The sequence below is a fragment of the Triticum dicoccoides genome, chromosome 2A, assembly GCF_002162155.2.
Source record: "Triticum dicoccoides isolate Atlit2015 ecotype Zavitan chromosome 2A, WEW_v2.0, whole genome shotgun sequence".
NCBI lineage: Eukaryota > Viridiplantae > Streptophyta > Magnoliopsida > Poales > Poaceae > Triticum > Triticum dicoccoides.
In genome coordinates this window covers 526,874,648-526,897,423 of record NC_041382.1, presented here as the reverse complement: position 1 = coordinate 526,897,423, position 22,776 = coordinate 526,874,648, and positions in this window count along the sequence as shown.

Below are 22,776 nucleotides of genomic sequence, written 5' to 3'. Positions count from 1 at the left end.
CATATAAATTTGACATGCAAGCTCAAGAACAGGGTCACCTAGGCAGCAAAAATTTTCAATAAATAAAACACTAGAACAAAAACTAATTGGACCATTGGAGGAGTCACATACCAAAGAACAATCCCCCAAAGCAGTTTTGTGAATGGAGCTTTGAGCTAGGACATCGAAAATGGCAGCAAGATGAGATAGAATTCGTGCTTGAGCTGGTTGGTGATTTTTTTGGGAGGAAGAAGGAGTGTGTGGTCGCTAGAATAAGTGGAGGGGAGCCACCATGGGCCCACGAGGCAGGGGGTGCACCCAAGGGGGGTGGGAGCGCCCTGGACCCTCGTGGCTAGGTGCTTGCTCCCCATGGTGTGTTCTCAGTGCTAAATATTCTCAGGTCATTTGGAGAACTTTTATTTTTGGGGTATTTTTTTATTGCACGGATAATTCAGAAAACAGACAGAAAATACTATTTTTGCTTTATTTAATATGAATAACAGAAAGTAAAAAGAGGGTATGGAGAGTTGTTCTTTCTAACTTCATCCATCTCATGCTCATCAAAAGGAATCCACTAACAAGGTTGATCAGGTCTTGTTAACAAACTCATTCCGAATCGCATGAAACCGGAGAAATTTTGAATAACACTAGGTTACCTCAACGGGGATATGCACATCCCCAACAATAAGAATATCATATTTCTTCTTGACAGTAGGAAGAGGAAATTCAAAACCTCCAATAGTAATTGTTAAATTTTTTCCAATAGAATTGATACTGTGGACTTGAGGTTGTTTCCTCGGAAAGTGTACCGTATGCTCATTACCATTAACATGAAAAGTGACATTGCCTTTGGTGCAATCAATAACAGCCCCTGCAGTATTCAAAAAGGGTCTTCCATGAATAATAGACATACTATCGTCCTCGGGAATATCAAGAATAACAAAGTCCGTTAAAATAGTAACGTTTGCAACCACAACAGGCACATCCTCACAAATACCGACAGGTATAGCAGTTGATTTATCAGCCATTTGCAAAGATATTTCAGTAGGTGTCAACTTATTCAAATCAAGTCTACGATATAAAGAGAGAGGCATAACACTAACACCGGCTCCAAGATCACATAAAGCAGTTTTAACATAGTTTCTTTTAATGGAGCATGGTATAGTTGGTACTCCTGGATCTCCAAGTTTCTTTGGTATTCCACCCTTCAAATTATAATTAGCAAGCATGGTGAAAATTTCTGCTTCTGATATCTTTCTCTTATTAGTAACTATATCTTTCATGTACTTAGCATAAGGATTCATTTTAAGCATATCAGTTAATCGCATACGCAAAAAGATAGGTCTAATCATTTCAGCAAAGCGCTCAAAATCCTCATCATCCTTTTTCTTGGATGGTTTGGGAGGAAAGGGCATGGGTTTCTGAACCCATGGTTCTCTTTCTTTACCATGCTTCCTAGCAACAAAGTCTCTCTTATCATAACATTGATTCTTTGATTGTGGGTTATCAAGATCAACAACAGGTTCAATCTCTACATCATTGTTATTGCTAGGTTGAGCATCAACATGAACTTGATCATTTAACATTATCACTAGGTTCATGTTCATTACCAGATTGTGTTTCAGCATCAGAAATAGAAATATCATTGGGATTCTCAGGTGTGTCAATAATAGGTTCACTAGAAGCATGCAAAGTCTTATCATTTTTATTTTTCTTCCTTTTAGAAGGACTAGGTGCATTAATATTAATTCTGTGAGAATCTTGCTCAATTCTCTTAGGATGGCCCTCAGGATACAAAGGTTCCTGAGTCATTTTACCACCTCTAGTCATAACTCTAACAACATTATCATTTTTCTTATTATTTAGTTCATTGAGCAAATCATTCTGAGCTTTAAGTACTTGTTCTACTTGAGTGGTAACCATAGAAGCATGTTTACTAATAAGTTTAATTTCACCTTTAACATTAGCCATATAATCACTCAAGTGTTCAATCATATAAGCGTTGCGTTTTAGTTGTCTACCAAAATAAGCATTAAAATCTTCTTGCTTAACCATAAAGTTATGAAATTCATCCAAACATTGGCTAGCAAACTTAGCAGGAGGGATTTCAGATTTATCATATCTATAGAGAGAATTTACCTTTACTACCTGTGTCGGGTTATCAAGACCATGTATTTCTTCAACAGGCGACAAATTAAGACCATGTATTTCTTCAATAGGTGGTAAATTCTTAACATCTTCAACTTTAATACCTTTTTCTTCCATAGATTTCTTTGCCTCTTGCATATCTTCAGGACTGAGAAATAGAATACCCCATTCTTCAGAGTTGGCTTAGGAGTTGGTTCAGGAAGTGTCCAATTATTTTCATTAGTCAACATATTATTCAATAGCAATTCAGCTTGATCAACAGTTCTTTCCCTGAAAACACAACCAACACAACTATCCAGGTAATCTCTGGAAGCATCGGTTAGTCCATTATAAAAGATATCAAGTATTTCATTTTTCTTGAGAGGATGATCAGGCAAAGCATTAAGTAATCGGAGAAGCCTCCCCCAAGCTTGTGGGAGACTCTCTTCTTCAATTTGCACAAAATTATATATTTCCCTAAAAGCAGCTTGTTTCTTTTGAGCGGGGAAATATTTAGCAGAGAAGTAGTAAATCATATCATGTGGACTATGCATGCAACCAGGATCAAGAGAATCGAACCATATCTTAGCATCTCCCTTTAATGAGAACGAAAATAGTTTAAGGATATAATAGTAGCGAGTTTTCTCATCATTAGTGAACATGGTAGCTATATCATTTAATTTACTAAGATGTGCCACGACAGTTTCAGATTCATAGCCATAGAAAGGATCAGATTCAACCAAAGTAATTATATCGGGATCAACTGAGAAATCATAATCCTTATCAGTAATAAAGATAGGTGAAGTAGCATAAGCAGGATCATATTTCATTCTAGCATTCAGAGATTTTTCTTTCAGCTTAGCTAATAGTTTCTTAAGATCACTTCTATCATTTCAGAAAAGTGCTCAAAATCCTCATCATCCTTTTTCTTGGATGGTTTAGGAGGAAAAGGCATGGGTTTCTGAACCCATGGTTCTCTTTCTTTACCGTGCTTCCTAGCAACAAAGTCTCTCTTATCATAACGTTGATTCTTTGATTGTGGGTTATCAAGATCAACAACAGGTCCAATCTCTATATCATTGTTATTGCAACGGCGCCAGAAAATAGTCTTGATAACCCACAAGTATATGGGATCGCAACAGTTTTTGGGGGTAGAGTATTCAACCCAAATTTATTGATTTGACACAAGGGAAGCCAAAGAATATTCTCAAGTATTTGCAGCTGAGTTGTCAATTCAACCACACCTAGAAACTTAATATCTGTAGCAAGGTATTTAGTAGCAAAGTAATATGATAGTAGTGGTAACGGTGGCAAAAAGTAACGATAACAAAAGTAATATTTTTGGGTTTTGTGGTGATTGTGATAGCAGCAGCGGAAAAGTAAATAAGCGAAGAACAATATATGAAAAGCTGGTAGGCAATGGATCGGTGATGGAGAATTATGCCGGATGCAATCGATCATGCAACAGTTATAACATAGGGTGACACAGAACTAGCTCCAGTTCATCAATGTAATGTAGGCATGTATTCCGAATATAGTCATACGTGCTAATGGAAAAGAACTTGCATGACATATTTTGTCCTACCCTCCCATGGTAGCGGGGTCCTATTGGAAACTAAGGGATATTAAGGCCTCCTTTTAATAGAGTACCGGACCAAAGCATTAACACATAGTGAATACATGAACTCCTCAAACTACGGTCATCACCGGGAGTGGTCCCGATTATAGTCACTTCGGGGTTGCCGGATCACAACACATAGTAGGTGACTATAGACTTTCAAGATATGATCAAGAACTGACATATATTCATGAAAACATAATAGGTTCAGATCTGAAATCATGGCACTCGGGCCCTAGTGACAAGCATTAAGCATAGCAAAGTCATAGCAACATCAATCTCAGAACATAGTTGATACTAGGGATCAAACCCTAACAAAACTAACTCGATTACATGATAAATCTCATCCAACCCATCACCGTCTAGCAGGCCTACGATGGAATTACTCATGCACGACGGTGATCATCATGAAATTGGTGATGGAGGAAGGTTGATGATGACGATGGCGACGGATTCCCCTCTCCGGAGGCCCGAACAGATTCCAGATCAGCCCTCCTGAGAGAGTTTAGGGCTTGGCGACGGCTCCGTATCGTAAAACGTGATGAATCCTTCTCTCTGATTTTTTTCTCCCCAAACACAAATATATGGAGTTGGAGTTGAGGTCGGTGGAGCGTCAGGGGGCCCACGAGGCAGGGGGCGCTCCCCCACCCTCGTGGACAGGGTGTGGGCCCCTTGACGTGGATTATTCTTCCAGTATTTTTTATATATTCCAAAAATAATCTCCGTTGATATTCAGGTCATTCCGGGAACATTTATTTCTGCACAAAAATAACACCATGGCAATTCTGCTGAAAACATTATCAGTCCGGGTTAGTTGCATTCAAATCATGCAAGTTAGAGTCCAAAATAAGGGCAAAAGTGTTTGGAAAAGTAGATACGACGGAGACGTATCACACCACAAGTCTATATAAAACTATATGCTTTGATCAACTCATCAAAGCATATATTCCAACTCCGAGATGCTTTCACTAGTCCATAGATGGATCACTAGAGCTTGCACACTTTGTTAGCACCTTTAGGATTGAGAAAACCTTCTGGTTGCATCATATACAACTCTTCTTTAATAAATCCATTAAGGAATACAATTTTGACATCCATTTGCCATATTTCATAAAATGCGACAACTGCTAACATGATACAGACAAACTTTTAAGCATTGATACGAGTGAGAAAATCTCATCGTAGTCAACACTTTGAACTTGTCGAAAACCTTTTGCGACAATTCAAGCTTTGTAGATAGTAACACTACAATTAGTGTATGTCTTCCTCTTGAAGATCCATTTATTCTCAATGGCTCATCGATCATCGGGAAAGTCAATCAAAGTCCATACTTTGTTCTCATACATGGATCCCATCTCTGATTTCATGGCCTCAAGCCATTTCACAGAATCTGGGCTCATCATTGCTTCCTCATAGTTTGTAGGTTCATCATGGTCTAGTAACATGACTTCCAAAACAGGATTACCATACCACTCTGGTGCGGACCGTACTCTGGTTGACCTACGAGGTTTGATAGTAACTTGATCTGAAGTTTCATGATCATCATTAGCTTCCTCACTAATTGGTGTAGGAATCACTGGAACTGATTTCTGTGATGAACTACTTTCCAATTCAGGAGAAGGTACAATTACCTCATCAAGTTCTACTTTCCTCCCACTCACTTCTTTCGAGAGAAACTCCTTCTTTAGAAAGGATCCATTCTAAGCAACAAATATCTTGCCTTTGGATCTGTGATAGAAGGTGAGGGAGTCCTAGATTAGGGGGTCTCCGGACAGCCGGACTATATCCTTTGGCCGGACTGTTGGACTATGAAGATACAAGGTCGAAGACTTCGTCCCGTGTCCGGATAGGACTCTACTTGGCGTGGAAGGCAAGCTAGGCAGTACGGATATGGATATCTCCTCCTTTGTAACCGACCTTGTGTAATCCTAGCCCCCTCTGGTGTCTATATAAACCGGAGGGTTTTAGTCCGTAGGACAACATACAATCATACCATAGGCTAGCTTCTAGGGTTTAGCCTCTCCGATCTCGTGGTAGATCAACTCTTGTAATACTCATATCATCAAGAATAAATCAAGCAGGATGTAGGGTTTTACCTCCATCAAGAGGGTCCGAACCTGGGTAAAACATCGTGTCCCCTGCCTCCTTTACCATCCGCCTTAGACGCACAGTTCAGGACCCCCTACCCGAGATCCGCCGGTTTTGACACCGACATTGGTGCTTTCATTGAGAGTTCGTCTGTGACGTCGCCGTAAGGAAGGATGCCTCATCTTGTTGTTAAAAACAACATTACCGCCGGGGGAGCTCTGGCTGTCGGCCAAACTCTCCGGCTAGGCAGTTTCTTCATGACCGCCTGTTCGGCCACTGCACCGACGATGACTTCTCGGGTCATCAAAAACAGCCTCCACATCGGCTCGGAATTCGCCGAGCAGATGGATCCAATGGAGCTCTCTTCCCTAAACGAACTCTTGGATCGCATCAGCGCCTTGGGAGTCACTGCGGACTATGATCGGATTGGGCTTAAACCCGATCGAAGGGAGATTAACTCTCCACCGGTCACCCATCATGTTGCGGTGGTGGAGGAACAATGCGGCGATTCTTCCTCTATCTTGAGGACTAACTATGTCCGAATTCCTGAGCTCTCCGAGCCGGATACCCGTTTACAGGAGGACATCACCCAAACCCTGAACCTAGAGTTAGGCAGCGGGCCAGACTCATCGGGCAACACACCAGAATCCAAACTTCCATGATCGGAAACCCCTCGGCCCCTGGGTCTTAGATCGGGTAGGGGTCCGGACTCAAATAAACCCACCCACCCAGACATAAATAGTCTTTCCCACACCAGGCAAGAGCCCCATGAAACAGTACATTATTGGGCCAGATTCCTCCTTGTGATGAACAAGGTTAAGGACTGCCGCGAGGAAGACACAGTCTCACTTTTCTGCAATAACTACACGGACAAGGGAATCCTTAACGCCATAAGTCGCCGTGACATATCACGCTTCGCCGACTTGGCGTCCATAGTACGAAAGTACTGTGCGATGGAAAGTGCCTGGAAAACTGAAACGAAATTTTGGGATAACCCAGCTCCGAATATGCACCCAGTCCGAGGTAAAAGGGTGCACTATCATAAGACACCCGAGTTCATTACAAAGAAGCAAAAACCCTCTATAGGGCACAGAACCGTATTGGAGGGATGACTTAACGGACCCTGCAAAATTCATAGCACAACGGATACAATACCAACGCACAACCTTAGAGCATGTTGGATACTCCGGCAGGTGGCCAAAAGTGGTGAGGATCTTCTTATCCCAAATGCCACAGAGCACCATCCCGTGGATAACAATACGATATTAACAGTCTTTGAGACCTTCGCGTCAAATAATAGGCGCAAGCGAACACTCCGCAGCATTGCCGAAATCTGCAACATAGCAGCAATAAATCCATGGAGTGACACGGCTATTACCTTCAATGCCAGTGACGAACCTAAATTCCGAACAGCCCGAGCACCAGCCACACAGGTCCTCAGTCCAATCGTGGACGACTTTCGACTCACCAAAGTACTCATGGATGGCGGCAGCGGATTAAACCTCATATATGAGGAAACTCTTCAAAAAATGGAAATAGACTGGAACCACATTGAGCAAAGTAGCACAACCTTCAGAGGAATCATACCCAATCGGGAAGCACGGTGCGCTGGGAAAATCACACTAGATGTGGTATTCGGTACGCCAGAGAACTATAGGTCCGAAGAAATTACATTTCAAGTGGCCCTATTCAGCAATGGATACCACACCCTTTTAGGACGTGAGGCGTTCATGATCTTCCAAGCCATACCCCATTATGGGTACATGAAGCTCAAAATGCCCGGGCCCAATGGAATCATCACTCTCGCCAGTGATCCGGACACAGCACTCCGCACCGAAAACAAAACAGCCGCACTGGCCCTCGAGGCATTATTCGAAGCCCTCTCGGCCGAGGAATTAACCACGCTACACTCCATAGTGGACAGGGACGACATGATACTCGACAAGAAATCCAAGTCCACCTCTTTTAAACTAGCGGATGAAATAGTCAAATTCCAAGTCCACCCAACAGACCCTACAAAAACAGCCTCCATCGAGGCACAGTTAAACCCCGCCGTGGACGCTGCACTACGAGTGTTCCTGCGCGAGAATTGGGACATATTCACCTGGCATCCCCCAGACATGCCAAGAATCCCACGCAGGCTGGCTGAGCATAGCCTCAATATCCTAAAGGGATTCAAGTCGGTCAAGCAGGCTCTTCGGCGTTTCTCCGAACCTAAGAGACATGCCATGGGAGAGGAACTAGCCAAGTTATTGGAGACCGGATTCATCAGAGAAATAAAACACCCGGACTGGCTAGCAAACCTGGTGATGGTACCAAAGAAGGATAAATCCTGGCGCCTTTGTGTCAATTTCAAGGACCTCAATAAAGCTTGCCCAAAGGATCTCTTCCCCCTCCCCCGCATTGATCAAATTATTGATGCTACCGCATGACATGAGTCATTGTGTTTCCTCGACGCATACTCCGGTTACCACCAAATCAAGATGGCGGAGTCCGACCAAGCCGCAACGGCATTCATCACACCATACGGTCCCTTCTGTTTCAACACAATGCCTTTTGGGCTCAAAAACGCCGGCGCAACATATCAGCGCATGATTCAGACATGTCTGGAGAAACAAATCGGCAAAACAGTAGAGGCATACGTAGATGATGTGGTCGTCAAAACCAAACACGTCGACTCTCTGATAGACGACTTGAGGCTCACATTCGACAACCTCCGAACATACGACATCAAGCTCAATCCGGAAAATGCGTTTTCGGTGTACCAGCCGGAAAGCTCCTGGGTTTCATTGTCTCCAGTAGAGGTATTGAAGCTAATCCTACCAAAATCCGAGCTTTGTCATAGTTGGCTACCCCAACAGACCTCAAACAAATCCAGAAGTTAACTGGATGTGTGGCGGCTCTAAGCCGCTTTATCTCCCGCTTAGGAGAAAAGGCATTACCCCTTTATCGCCTCCTTCGGCGCACCGAACACTTCGAGTGGCCGGACGCTGCCACAGCCAGATTGGAAGAAATAAAAGCCATACTGGCAACCAACCCAATCCTGGCCACGCCAAACATCAGCGAACCAATGCAATTATACATTGTGGCAACTCATCAAGTTGTAAGCGCCGTGCTCGTCGTCAAACGAGAAGCGGATGGACATAAATTCCCTCTTCAAAAGCCGATATATTATGTATCCACTGTCCTCACTCCATGCAAATCACGGTACCCACATTATCAAAAGATAGCCTATGCGGTATTCATGGCATCCCGGAAACTGCGACACTACTTTCAAGAGTGTTTCATTACAGTAGCCTCGGAGGTGCCACTCAATGATATTATAAACAACCACGACGCCACGGGCCGGATTGCCAAATGGGCCATTGAGCTCCTCCCGTTCGACATAACATACAAACCTCGGTGAGCCATTAAATCGCAAGTATTGGCTGACTTTGTCGCCGAATGGACAGAAGCCGAACTCCCTAAAGAGTACGACGCATACTCCAATTGGATTATGCACTTCGACGGCTCCAAAATGCTGGCTGGACTGGGGCTGGCGTCGTCCTGACATCCCCAACCGGAGATACAGTTCAATACGTACTGCAGATACTGTATACAAACTCCAACAATGCAGCCGAATACGAAGCCATGTTACATGGTCTTCGGATGGCAGTTTCCATGGGCATTCAGCGCCTAGAGGTGCATGGGGATTCGAACCTCACAATATCCCAAATAAATGGAGACTTTGATGCCAAGGATCCGAAGATGGCGGCCTATCGTAACACTGTCCTAAAGATGTCAGCTCGGTTCGAGGGGCTCGAATTTCACCATGTGGCTCGGGAAAACAATCAGGCGGCGGATATCCTCGCCCGCATCAGCACAAAACGCGATGCGTTCCCCCCCCAACATCTTTTTAGAGAGGTTATTTAAGCCATCCGTGGTATGGGAGGGGGACACCGGCAATATTAGTCCGGACCCGGCCACAACACTCGATACCGAACACTCTGACATAATCCGAGGCTCTGCCACCGACACAACACCTTCAGCCCACGTAATAATGGCCATCATAGCCCTGTGGACAGAACCATTCCTGGCCTACCTAACTAGGCAGGAACTTCCAGAGGACCAAAATGAGGCACGCTACATAGTACGGCAATCTAAGGCCTACAGGGTCCATGAGGGAGAACTGTATAAAAAAGCACTACCGGAGTCCTTCAAAGGTGCATCTCCGAAGAGGAAGGGCGGAACCTTTTGGAAGAAATTCACACCGGACTCGGCGGCCACCACGGCGTAGCCCGGGCTCTTGTAAGCAAGGCCTTCCGTACAGGATTCTATTGGCCGACGGCCCAGGCAGACGCATAGGACTTGGTCCAACGCTGTGCCGGTTGCCAGCTTTTTGCAAATCAAAGCCACATCCACCCACCGCCCTCCAAACAATCCCCATTACGTGACCCTTCGCTATCTGGGGGCTTGACATGGTTGGACCCCTTAAAGGGGGAACCCACAAGAAAAAAATACTTACTGGTCATGGTGGATAAATTCACCAAATGGATAGAAGCCAAACCTGTTAAAACAGTCGAATCTAGACCGGTGATAGACTTCATATCCGGGGTTGTACACCGTTATGGCATCCCCCACAACATCATCACTGACAACGGCACGAACTTAACGGCCGATGAGGTAAAACTCTGGTGCAGCAAAATGGGCATCAAGCTCGATTATGCTTCAGTCTATCACCCACAAACCAATGGCCAAGTTGAGCGAGCAAATGGTCTTATAAAGAGCGGCATTAAACCCAGATTAGTGCGGTCCTTAACGGAGTCTAACACGGACTGGGTAGAGGAGCTCGACTCTGTACTCTGGGGGCCGCGGACCACGCCGAATCATAGTACCGGATATACACCATTCTTTATGGTGTATAGCGCAGAGGCAGTCTTGCACTGTGACATAATTCATGACTCACCTTGAGTGCGCATGTACGAAGAAAGAGAAGCCGAGCTCGATCGGCAAGACAGTCTGGACACCCTGGAGGAGGAGCGCGACGTGGCAAAAGCCCGTTTCGCATTTTATCAGCAACAGGCTCGTAGATACCAAAGTAGAGAAGTACGGGCCAAGACTTATAACATTGGCGAACTAGTTCTACGCCTGTCGGATAAGAAAAAGAACAAGCTCGAGCCCAAATGGGAAGGTCCCTTCATTATTTACCAAGTTCTGACCGGTGGAGTGTACCGTCTGCGGGATGCATCGACTAATCGACTCGAGCCGAACCCATGGAACGCGTCCAGGCTCCGAAGATTCTATGCCTAGCGCCAGACTCTATGTTCGTCTCCTTCCTCTGTCCATTTTTTGCATATACATTATTTGTCTTGTTTTCTTTCTTTCTTTCTTTCTTTCTTTTATTCTTTCTCTAGGCCTTCAAGGGCCAACTTGTGCCTCGCTTGCACATTATAGATGGGCTAGCCGCACTCAACATACCTGGGGGCTTCTTTCACAGAAGCTTAATTATTTATCTGGACCTCATGCCCCGCACATGTGTTATACTTCCACATGTACCTTTTTTCACCATATATGCATCGATATGACTTAAATTTTGGCCAAGCTGGGTTGCCTGGCTCTTGTATTTATGCCCTACATTCCCGTTAATTCGGCTAGGGCATAAGGGGAGCACCTCTGCGATTGTTACCGCCGGGTCAGCCGGATGTGTACGTCAGACTGGGTGAAGCCGAAAGCTAGCGTTCTTAAGGGAATATTCGGTCGCTGAACAAAAGATGATTTTTATTTATTTTCCATATGTGCCCCCAGATGTTTTTTCCTGTGTTTCCTATCGCAGTCCGGACATGCACTTTAGGGCATGCGTACCCAGGGAAAGGAACCCTTAACAGAACTATTCTCCCTGGAAGATGTTTCTTACTACCCATGTAATATAACATAACTAGTTGGGCACTTGTCTGTTCAAGCACTAATGATCCCTATGCTTGGTCTCCACGCATACCCCGATTCTTATATAACTGAGTGGGTATTCGGATACACTCTGGACTATCGGGTCCCGAGGTTGAAGCGAAAAGGTCCGCCATGACAAATGATCTACAATCCGGCTAGAAGGCATTATACATGTCACTTCAATTACATAGTCATGCAGACTGACTAAATTCCTCTTCTATACCATCCAACAGGCGGTCTAGCCTACAATCCTGTTGGGAATACTTTGCGGCTAATTCTACTTGCCCATAAACTAAGCTAACGGGGATCTCTTTTCTGTCGGGCCCCACAGGTCCGACCTCGTCCATGTGATTTGGGTCAGCCTTGGTATACCGCATCTTCACCATGGCCCAGGCTTCCCCGGCACCTTGACGGCAGGCCGATATCTTCCATAATCAGAAGCGCCGCCGTGCTCCCTTGAGCTTCTCCGTAAGCTCTGCAACACCTTCTGGCAGGGAGACGGATGGCCACAAGGCTTGGGCAACACCTTGCATCACCTGCCAAACTTGTTCGTGCAGCTGTGAGAGCTCGGATAGAAGATCACCCGCAGACCCGGGCATTTCCTCCGCGGGACAACCCGTCAGCATACCTACAGACATAACGCCGTTAGTCAGCTTCTTCGCCAAACTCCTTCAAAAGGATTCGTTCAAGCACTTACTGAAATGCCGCATCGAAGCCGCTTATTCTCCTTCTCGGAGACTGCAAGCTGGGCTCGAACGTCTTTCAGTTCCATGCTCATCTTGGTATTGGCGTCTTGGAGATTGTTTTTCTCCCGTCTGACCTCAGTCAGCACGCGTTCGCCAGCCTTTAGCTGTCGCACGACATGCTGGTCCTCCGGATTTTCTCCAGATTCATCTGCAACATCTATTGTTAGATCTGCAGCCACGCCGCACACTATATGGTAACCATCATTCTTTAAAGTAAATGTTACCAGCGGGGGACTTTTTTGGTTCCTTCAATGCGGCAACAGCGACCCGTAGTTGGGTCTTTGTCGGTGTCAAAACCAGCGGATCTCGGGTAGGGGGTCCCAAACTGTGCGTCTAGGCGGATGGTAACAGGAGGCAGGGGACACAAAGTTTTACCCAGGTTCGGGCCCTCTTGATGGAGGTAAAACCCTACGTCCTGCTTGATTAATATTGATGATATGGGTAGTACAAGAGTAGATCTACCACGAGATCGGAGAGGCTAAACCCTAGAAGCTAGCCTATGGTATGATTGTCTGTTGTCCTATGGACTAAAACCCTCCGGTTTATATAGACACCAGAGAGGGCTAGGGTTACACAAGGTCGGTTACAAAGGAGGAGATATACATATCCTTGTTGCCAAGCTTGACTTCCACGCCAAGGAGAGTCCCATCCGGACATGGGACGAAGTCTTCAATCTTGTATCTTCATAGTCCAACAGTCCGGCCAAAGGATATAGTCCGGCTGTCCGGAGACCCCCTAATCCAGGACTCCCACAGTAGCCCCTGAACAAGGCTTCAATGACGATGAGTCCGGCGCGCAGTATTGTCTTCGGCATTGCAAGGCGGGTTCCTCCTCCGAATACACCACGGAAGAATTTGAATACAAGGATAGTGTCCGGCCCTGCAAAATAAGTTCCACATACCACCCTAGAGAGAATACTATTTCCACAAATCTAATCTGCTGACACGATTTGGCAACACGACATTGTGCCATGGCCCGGTAATTATTCGAACTGTTTCCTTTAACTAGCCCCGCACATAACGCGAGGCAGTTTTTTGACACGTCTTGTCAAAGCAGAGATCGTGTTCCCCTAATTACGGGGTTCTCATCAATACGGTCATGGGTAACCCAACCGTGTCTAGGACTCCTAGATTATAGGCAAGTCCCAAACGGCTATGGAGAGGATGCTTGATATTCACCCTCTTTATAAAGGGACAACGCTTTTACTTTTTTTCCTCCCGTGCTCAATGGAATCCTTCCCCCGCCTCGAGTTCTAACACCCAAAGCCCAGGTCAGGTGCTCCGGACCTTCAATCATGTCCGGATCTAGCCTTCAAGGCTGGTGGATGCCCTCCTCCGTTACGGAAGAAGACACCAATAAGTTGAGGGAGGCCAGATACCTGACCGTTAAGGTTTCACATCGGCTGCCTGCCCGAGGGCAGGTCGTCCCTACCCTGAACCCAACGAAGACGTCGTGTTCATCTCCCACTTCCTCCAAGGTCTAGGCCTCACTCTGGATCCCTTCGTTAGGGGGTTGATGTTTTATTACGGGCTAGATTTCCACAATCTAGCCCCGGACTCCTTTCTCCATATCTTGGCATTTATTGTCGTATGTGAGGCCTTCCTCCGCATTACCCCTCACTTTGGCCTGTGGCTCAAGAGCTTTGATGTGAAGCCGAATATGGTCGAGGGGTAGCATGTAGCGTGCGGAGGCGCATTAATAAGCAAGATTGCTGGAGCTCCATGGCCAAAGGGTTCCATTCCAGAGGTGTCCGGATTATGGCAACGGGAGTGGTTTTACATCACAACTCCCAAAAGTGCCAAGTGGGCGGCTGCCCCTGCTTTCCGCTCAGGCCCTCCACCACAACTGATGTCATGGATTAGCAGAGGGCCGAGCTGGGGTCCAGCCAAGGACGAGCCTGTACTGCAGAGCCGCATTTGAGATCTCTTCAAAGGAGATTTTAGTTTGATTATGGTAATGCAAGCCATGCTAGTTCGACGAATCCAGCCATGCAAATGCTGGCCCCTCCGCATGTGGGAGTTCAACCCAGAAGGACCGCGCGCTGTTCAGAATTTCCTCGGCCTGACGCATGAGGAGATGTATAAATCATTCTTTGGACCCCAGATAGAGTGTCCGGACACTACCGAGACATGGGCCTGAGCAGCAACCGCACCGCCGACCAAGTAAGTTATCCTCTAGCCGAACACACCATCTTTTATTTATCATGACGTCATTCTGAGAAATTGCTCTTTGACCAGGACTGGATAACAAAGGCGAAGATGATCCGGTGTTTGGCCCCCCTTCCGGAAGGCTTGGAGAATCCGGTGCTGGAAAAGATGCTCGAAGTAGCACCTTGCCCGGAGCCCTCACAGGAAGATAAAGGGGGGAATAAAGGGGGCGAAAGTGGGCCTCCACCGCTACCCATTCCGACCGAGGGAACGGGCGCCTCCATGAGGGAGGATAACCAAGGGGAGGAATCGAGCATTCTCTCACCCCGGGGAAGGAAGAGGACTACCCCTGAAGATCCAGAAACCAAGGTTTCCAAACGGGAGAAGAAGTCTCCACCAGAGGGTCCTGCCTCGGAGGGTGCTCTTGCCGCACAAAGTCCGCGCGGGGATCTGCCCTCTAACGAGCTGTAAGTAATCAAAAAGTACTTTAATAGTGAAGATATACTACCTTACTTCTGAGGAAAATAACCAAAGCATTTATCTTGCAGTTCGGATCTTAGCCCTTCTCAGCAGAGCTCGTCTTCGGGGGATCTTCTTCCGGAGATGATGGAGAGCGAAATGCCTCCCCTGGACTCCCCCGCTCAGGAAGTGGGCGACCTTCAAGTGTCGTCACAGAGGGCCTCTCCGGATCCGGTGAGGCCAGAAGATAATCCTATAGTCACCCGAAGTCCTCAGCGTCCGGCTCTTGAAGAGAACAAAAAAAAGAGTCCGGCACCGTCTGGTATGCGGTCGGAAGTACTGAGGGAGCTGTTGGAGCGAGCGGCCATCTCAGAAGAAAACCGTACGTTAATGGGTACGGTGATGGAAAGAATTTCGTCCATCGAAAGCGGATTGCATGAAGCCTTTATGAGTCTGCTGACAGGCTTTGAGGAACGTGATACTTTTTGATAGTACCGCACATTTTTAGGTGTGCCCTGTGTAGATAGTAGCCCCTAAGACTCTGGTTGTCATCGAGAATGGCGGCGAACAGAGGATCGTAGTCCCAGGTAGTAACCCAACCGCCTTTATGTGCAGGTGGTGGAAGCTCCGGTGGCTAGCCGGACTAATGAGTTTGCTGAACTAAAGCGGCAACTAGATGCGGCAGATGCCGACATCGAGCTTGTTAACAAGCGGCTTGACGAGGCACAGGGTAAGTAATGCTTTCTGGTGAATGTCACATAGTAAGAGTAGTATCATGCCAGTATCTTTAATATGTTGTGACTGCAGATGGAGCTGCCACCGTGGAGACCCTTCGGGCGGAACTTGCCCGAGCCAAAGAACAAGCGAGGAGTAGTAGTGCGGCTGCTTTGAAGGCGGGCGAGGAGTTGAGGGCCGAGAAGGCCGCGCATTGCGAGAGCAAAGAGAAAATGGCCAAGATGGCTGTAAAGTTAAAAGACACTGCCGACCGTTGCCAGTTCCTTGAAGAAGAAAACCGAGTGAAGGCGATGGACCTTGAAAAGTCCACGATGACGACAAAGACACCCGCTCTGCTATGTGAGCGAAGAAGGAGGAGCTGCGTGAAGCCGGGGATATTGCGGCTGGGAAGCCCTTCATGCTGCGGAGGAAGTTCGGAGATCCACGGTATGCCCCTCTGGATCGGTTGTGGAGTTCGGTAGACGCATATATGGACTTGGCGGCAAGCGCTATCGATGCGGCCAAATACTTCCAAGATCAAACAGATCATGAAGTGGACAAGCTGTTCTGGTCGCAATTTAATGTTCCAGAGCGTCCGCTTCCATTGACTGATCAGCTAGCCAAATGGGCCGAACTCAATAGGTTGTCCAGACTCTCCATGAGGTCTGTCGTGGATCTGATGTGGCCGGAAAAGCCAAAGCCGAACAACTATTTCAGCTTAGTGCAGCAGTTCCTTGGTGCGGTGCCGCGCATCAATGCGATGAAGAGGTCGGCGTGCATAGAAGGCTCGCGGATGGCCCTTTCCCGTGTTAAAGCATACTGGGCGGAGATGGATGCTACCACTGTTGTGGCGCAGGGTTCGGCCATAGGCCGAGTGGCTGCCGAGCACTATTTTGAAGAGGTTCTCGAGGGTGCTCGTTTGATAGAGGCCCAGTGCTCGAAGAATATTATGTTTGAGTGACATGTATTCCCATTGTAAACACAATGTTTTTATGAAATTTATTAAGGCTATGTTTATACTTTTGCCTGAAAGTAATATGATGCCTCCTGTGCGCCCGTTTATGTATACATGTGTATAACCTGAAAGATTGCAGTCGTCGGCTTCAGCCCCCACGCATATAATGCAGAGGTGTTCGCAGAAGACGCGTGTTCACACTTAACCCAACGTCTTGGCCCTATTAAGGAGGTGATAGCGCAGCAAACGAGGCAACCAGACTATAATGCTTTAACACTTTCACTTAGCCATAGGAGTTTGACGGTGGGGTTACTATATAGCCCCTGGTGGCTCCGCACTCCCCCGAATTCGGGGCGCGTACATGCCTGGCCGGGAAACGGCCCTTCGTTAAGGTGGAGGAATTCTAACATTCCGATATGTCATCGAGTGGTTGACCAGTCCCACGCTATATCATGACAGTCAGTTTTCGGGTTTCTCTACTGAGGTGCTCGACCGGATGACCCAGGGCACAATCGCAGTAGTTCTCCTAGTGCTACCTTAGCCGATAGAGCGGAACGTAAGGTACCAAAACATAGGAGCCGGGCAAACCCAACATTTGACCAAAGACATGATTCGGAGCTGATGCATATAAGGCCAAACTCCCGACGCCGAACACTCCCTAAGGTATTCGGTCTTTATGGTATAAACCGGGCCTAAATAGTGCCCTTTGTAAGAAGCCCCTGGTGTCCAGGTACGTGCATTATTCTGATGTGGCCACATGCCAAGACGCCAGCATCCTTCTCAATCGTACTGAGAATCTGAGCGATGTGTATCAACAAGAGACAGTAAAAAAGGTTGACGCAGGGTCTTAATCTAAAAAGAATCCTTGGGACGGGTCCCTGCTGCACGTCTACGCCTGTGTCTTCGTTGAGCCATATCCTGGACGGGTGTAGCACGGTGGTCATCTGTAAAAGAGAGGAACTTAGGTGAAAAGTTGTCATGCAAAAAGGTAGGTTTTAAAGGAACCATGTAAATTTCAAGATGAGTAAAAATTGCCACTTGTCTACGCGCGTTGAGCCCCTTGTGTTTGTGATAGGGGTGTGGCCATCAAACCTGTACGAATTACATATAGCTGCGCCGGACTCGTCTAACCGTGTCCGTGGTCTTGATGACCTATCGAATACTTTAGTTGGTGAGGCCGTTTTAGTGTGCGGCTGCCGAGGTGGCCACACCCTCTTCGGCGCACAGGGATCGCTCAATATTTCCATTTACTATAATGATGCCACATGGACCGGGCATCTTAAGCGTGAGGGAAGTGTAATGCGGTATTGCATTAAAGCGAGCGAAAGCTTCGCGTCCAAGTAGTGCTTGATAGCCACTTTGGAATGAAGCAATGTGGAAGGTTAAATTTTCTCTACGGAAGTTATCGGGGAAGCCGAATATAACTTCTAGTAGCAGGGAGCCCGTGCAATGAGCCCCTGGGCCTGGTGTTACTCCTTTAACGGTAGTATTGCTGAGGCAAATTTTCATTGGGTCTATCCCCATTTTGCAGATTGTATCCTAATATATCAGGTTTAGACTGCTACCACTGTCCATCAGGACTCGTGTGAAGTGGTATCCGTCAATTATTGGGTCTAATACCAAGGCAGCCCATCCTGCATGCCAGATACTTGCTGAGTAATCCTGATGGTCAAAAGTGATCGGTTGAGACGACCAGTGGCAGGACTCCGCTGTGATAGGCCCTTGGGCATATTTATCTGGGAGTGCCGCCTTGTTTCTCCCCTTGATCACGTGTACCACGTTTACTGTTTTGACTTCGGGTGGAAATTTCTTTTGTTCCCCAGTGTCTTGCTTGAGAGGCTCATCCTCGTCTTCACTTGGTGTATCCTCCCCCTTGTGTACGGCGTTGAGCTTGCCGGACTGCTTGAAGACCCAACATTCTTTGTGGGTATGATTAGCGGGTTTACCAGGGGTGCTATGGATCTGACATATTTGGTCCAGAATTTTGTTGAGGCTGGACAGTTCATCTCTGGAGCCTTTAGAGGGCGACTTTTGCTGACCTGGCCAAGAGCTTCTAAATCCGGCATTTACCGTCGTGCTCTTCGGGCTGTCTTCTTTATTCCAGCGCTTATTATTTTTGCTGCGTCGTGATTTCCCGTTTTCATCTCTAACTTTGGATGTACTTGGGTCGCTGGTGCTGCATCTGGCTAGCTAGCTGTCCTTACCCGCGCAAAATCGGGTCATGAGGCTTGTTAATGCTGCCATTGTTCTCGGCTTTTCTTGGTCGTGGTGTCTGGCCAGCCATTTGTCGCGGATGCTATGCTTAAAAGCTGTCAAGGCTTCGGCGTCCGGACAGTCGACTATTTGGTTCTTTTTAGTAAGAAACCTATTCCAAAGCTTTCGGGCTGACTCTCTGGGCTATTGAGTTATATGACTTAAATCGTTCGCATCCGGAGGTCGGACATAAGTCCCTTGAAAATTTGCCCGAAAGGCGTCTTCGAGCTCTTCCCAACTTCCGATGGAGTTTTTGGGGAGGCTTTTAAGCCAGTGCCAAGCTGGCCCTTTGAGCTTGAGGGGTAAGTACTTTATGGCGTGGAGATCATCTCCTCGAGCCATATGGATATGGAGGTTATAGTCCTCAATCCAGACCCCAGGGTCTGTTGTTCCGTCGTATGCCTCTATGTTTACTGGTTTGAATCCCTCTAGAAATTCCTGGTCCAGCACCTCATCGGTGAAACATAGGGGGTGTGCGGCACCCCTGTATCTGGGTGTACCGCGTTGTTTGGATGCTTGTTGTGTTGCATCGTATGCTGGAGCGCGCTTGCGTGGTCCATAGATCGATCTGGTTGCGCCGTCCTTTTGATGCGAGCCCTCGCGTGGATCGCGTATTGGCTTATGTGAGGCGTTGTTTGCCGCTCTATGTTGGCCGTGAGGACGTCTATCTGGCCAGGTGGCCATTTTGATTTTTGGTTGTGGGGGATCTAAGGCCTCCTCATCGAATTCAGGTAGCAACTTCCACTTCGGGTAGCTCTTGGTGGGGCGATTACCACCGTACTTCGCTGCTGCGTTGACTACTTTGTTCCATCTGATTCCGAGTGTGTCTTGTGCAGCCTTGAGCCTTTGCTTATGCTTTTTTAGACTCCTCGCGGTGGCAACAAGCCTTTGACGGGCATTCTGTTGCTCCAGGTGTCTGTCCGGTGTGATGTCATCTGGACTATTGTCTTTGACAGAGTCAGGTTGTTCGGTTTGATTCTCCGTGTTGCCGTGGTCCGGCGATGGTTCACCTTGCTCTAACGCTGGGTCTATATGATCGTTGTTTCTGCTGAGGCGGGATTTGGAGCGGCGCTTTCGCCGCCGCTTTGACTGCTTCTCGAGGGGACAACCCTTTGTTGCGTCCTTCCGTTCCTCGTCGTCGTTTTCTTTTGGTGTGCCCACCATGTATACGTCATGTGATGAAGTGGCCGTCCAATGCCCTGTGGGCAGTGGTTCCTGTTCTTCTCCTGCATCGTCGTCCATACCGTCGATGTCTTCGGAGTCGAGGTCGAGCATGTCGGTTAAGTCATCGACAGTGGCTACTAAGTGGGTGGTGTGTGGGCGGCAAATTTCTTCATCATCCGCATCCCAATCCTGTCGGACATAGTTCGGCCAGGATCCTCCTAACAGGGAGAGAGACCTCAATGAGCTCAGTATGTCGCCAAGGGGCGAGTGCTAAAAAATATCCGCGGAGGTAAACTCCATGATCGGCACCCAATCGGATTCAATAGGAACGGGCGCAGCCGAATCGGAGTTCATGGCCAGAGAAGAATCCGGCGGTTTAGCAACACGACTCTCGTGAAGGGTAAGGTCGATGTTCGGCTCGATCGCCGCTGAGGGTAAGGCCTCCGTGGTGGGGTCCATCCACCCGTCCATGGACGGCGCAACCGGCTCCGAATTGAGGGTCGGAGCGGCTGCCAGTGCGATCTCTCGGACACTGTCTGATGGTAGAGCTAAATCATACTCATCGTGACCGCGAGACGCACAAGGCAGAGGCTCGAATCTGTCGAAGATCAAGTCTCCGCGGATATTGGCCGTGTAGTTTAAGCTTCCAAACCTGACCTGGTGGCCAGGGGCGTAACTTTTGATCTGCTCCAAATGGCCAAGCGAGTTGGCCCGCAGTGCGAAGTCGCCGAACACAAAGATCTGTCCGGGGAGAAAAGTCTCACCCTGGACTGCATCGCTATCGATGACAGAAGGAGCCATCAGGCCTAACGGCGATGACACAGAGGAACTCTCAATGAAAGCACCAATGTCGGTGTCAAAACCGGCAGATCTCGGGTAGGGGGTCCCGAACTGTGCGTCTAGGCGGATGGTAACGGGAGGCAGGGGACATGAAGTTTTACCCAGGTTCAGGCCCTCTTGATGGAGGTAAAACCCTACGTCCTGCTTGATTAATATTAATGATATGGGTAGTACAAGAGTAGATCTACCACGAGATCAGAGAGGCTAAACCCTAGAAGCTAGCCTATGGTATGATTGTCTATTGTCCTATGGACTAAAACCCTCCGGTTTATATAGACACCAGAGAGGGCTAGGGTTACACAAGGTCGGTTACAAAGGAGGAGATATACATATCCGTATTGCCAAGCTTGCCTTCCATGCTAAGGAGAGTCCCATCTGGACACAGGACGAAGTCTTCAATCTTGTATCTTCATAGTCCAACAGTCCGGCCAAAGGATATAGTCCGGCTATGCGGAGACCCCCTAATCCAGGACTCCCACAGTCTTGCATTCCTCCAGCTCCTGTGACAGCCTAGTATTCTTCTCTGTAAGAACCTACACAATAAAGATGATCCTTAAATCAGTTCTACTAATTGTTTCAAGTCTCAGGGGCTACTGATACATATAATCGTCAGATTTACTTACCCGCACATCCTTTACATACTGATCCGTGGCTCTGGCTAGACCATCTTGAGCAGCACGGAGGTACGCCTCTCGAGAATTGAAGGCAACAAATGCCTCTGGTGAGAAACAAGCGTCGCGGAGTACGGCCTGGCGGTGCCTATGATTCATGGCGCTTTCCACTTCTGAATTTGTGGCGGATAATCTATCTGCATCCTCTATAGGGGGAATATCCGGTGCCCGCCCCATATCGGCTTTCTCCTCTATGTCCGGTCCTGGCGCCTGACTGGTGGAAGCGTGATTAGCAACATCGTCGGACATATTCCGGCGAGCGTTTTTTCTGTTAAAGAAACACGTGCGTCATTACATTTCGAGAAAGACGACAACCACGGAGCGGGGTTTCTGTTATACCTTTGCGCCGATGTCTCCGTCCTGACCGCCTTCCTTTTTGGCCTGCCCGACCTTGGTGCCTCTTGTTGGCGAGTTGCCGCGGGTTCAGCAGGGCGTCCCGAATGCCTTCCTTGTAAAAACGCCATATGTATATGGTAGGTGAAGTGTTTAAAAGGGGATCCTAGTTTTTGGAGTTGGGATTTTTGGTTTTTCTTACGTGCGATGCAGGAAGCAGTCTGGGATAGTCGGCCGTAATGGCCACCATGGCATCATCGCAGCTTAGCTGATAGAACTGCCGGTCTATCAGCTCCACGAATATGACTGGATCTTCTTCGATTCCGAAGTCGATGGCCCGGTCAGGGTCCTCTGGTTGTGGGGAGGGGCTGCTAACCTCCTTTATGGCTTTTCGCAGTTCCTGCCGCAAAATGGCAAGGTGAATACCTACGACAAAGAGTGCGGGAAAGAATGGGAGTAAGGGGATATAACTCACCCATCTTGGAGGATTGTACATGGAGAATCCATCCCATGGCTTGATACGGATGAACTCCTCTTCCTCTCCCTTGAACAATTCAGACAGAATTTTTGCTAAGGCGGCAACATTGTCCGGACCCTTACGCCCACAACAGGTGGCATCATCACCCCGTTAAAACACCACAGGGGGTGCCCTCGATATTGAAGTGGTTGCACTCCCCGCATTATGCATATTGACATAACTTCGATTACTGTCAATCCTGATTGAGCCAGTGCTTTAATCCGGTTCATCAGGTAGAGGACC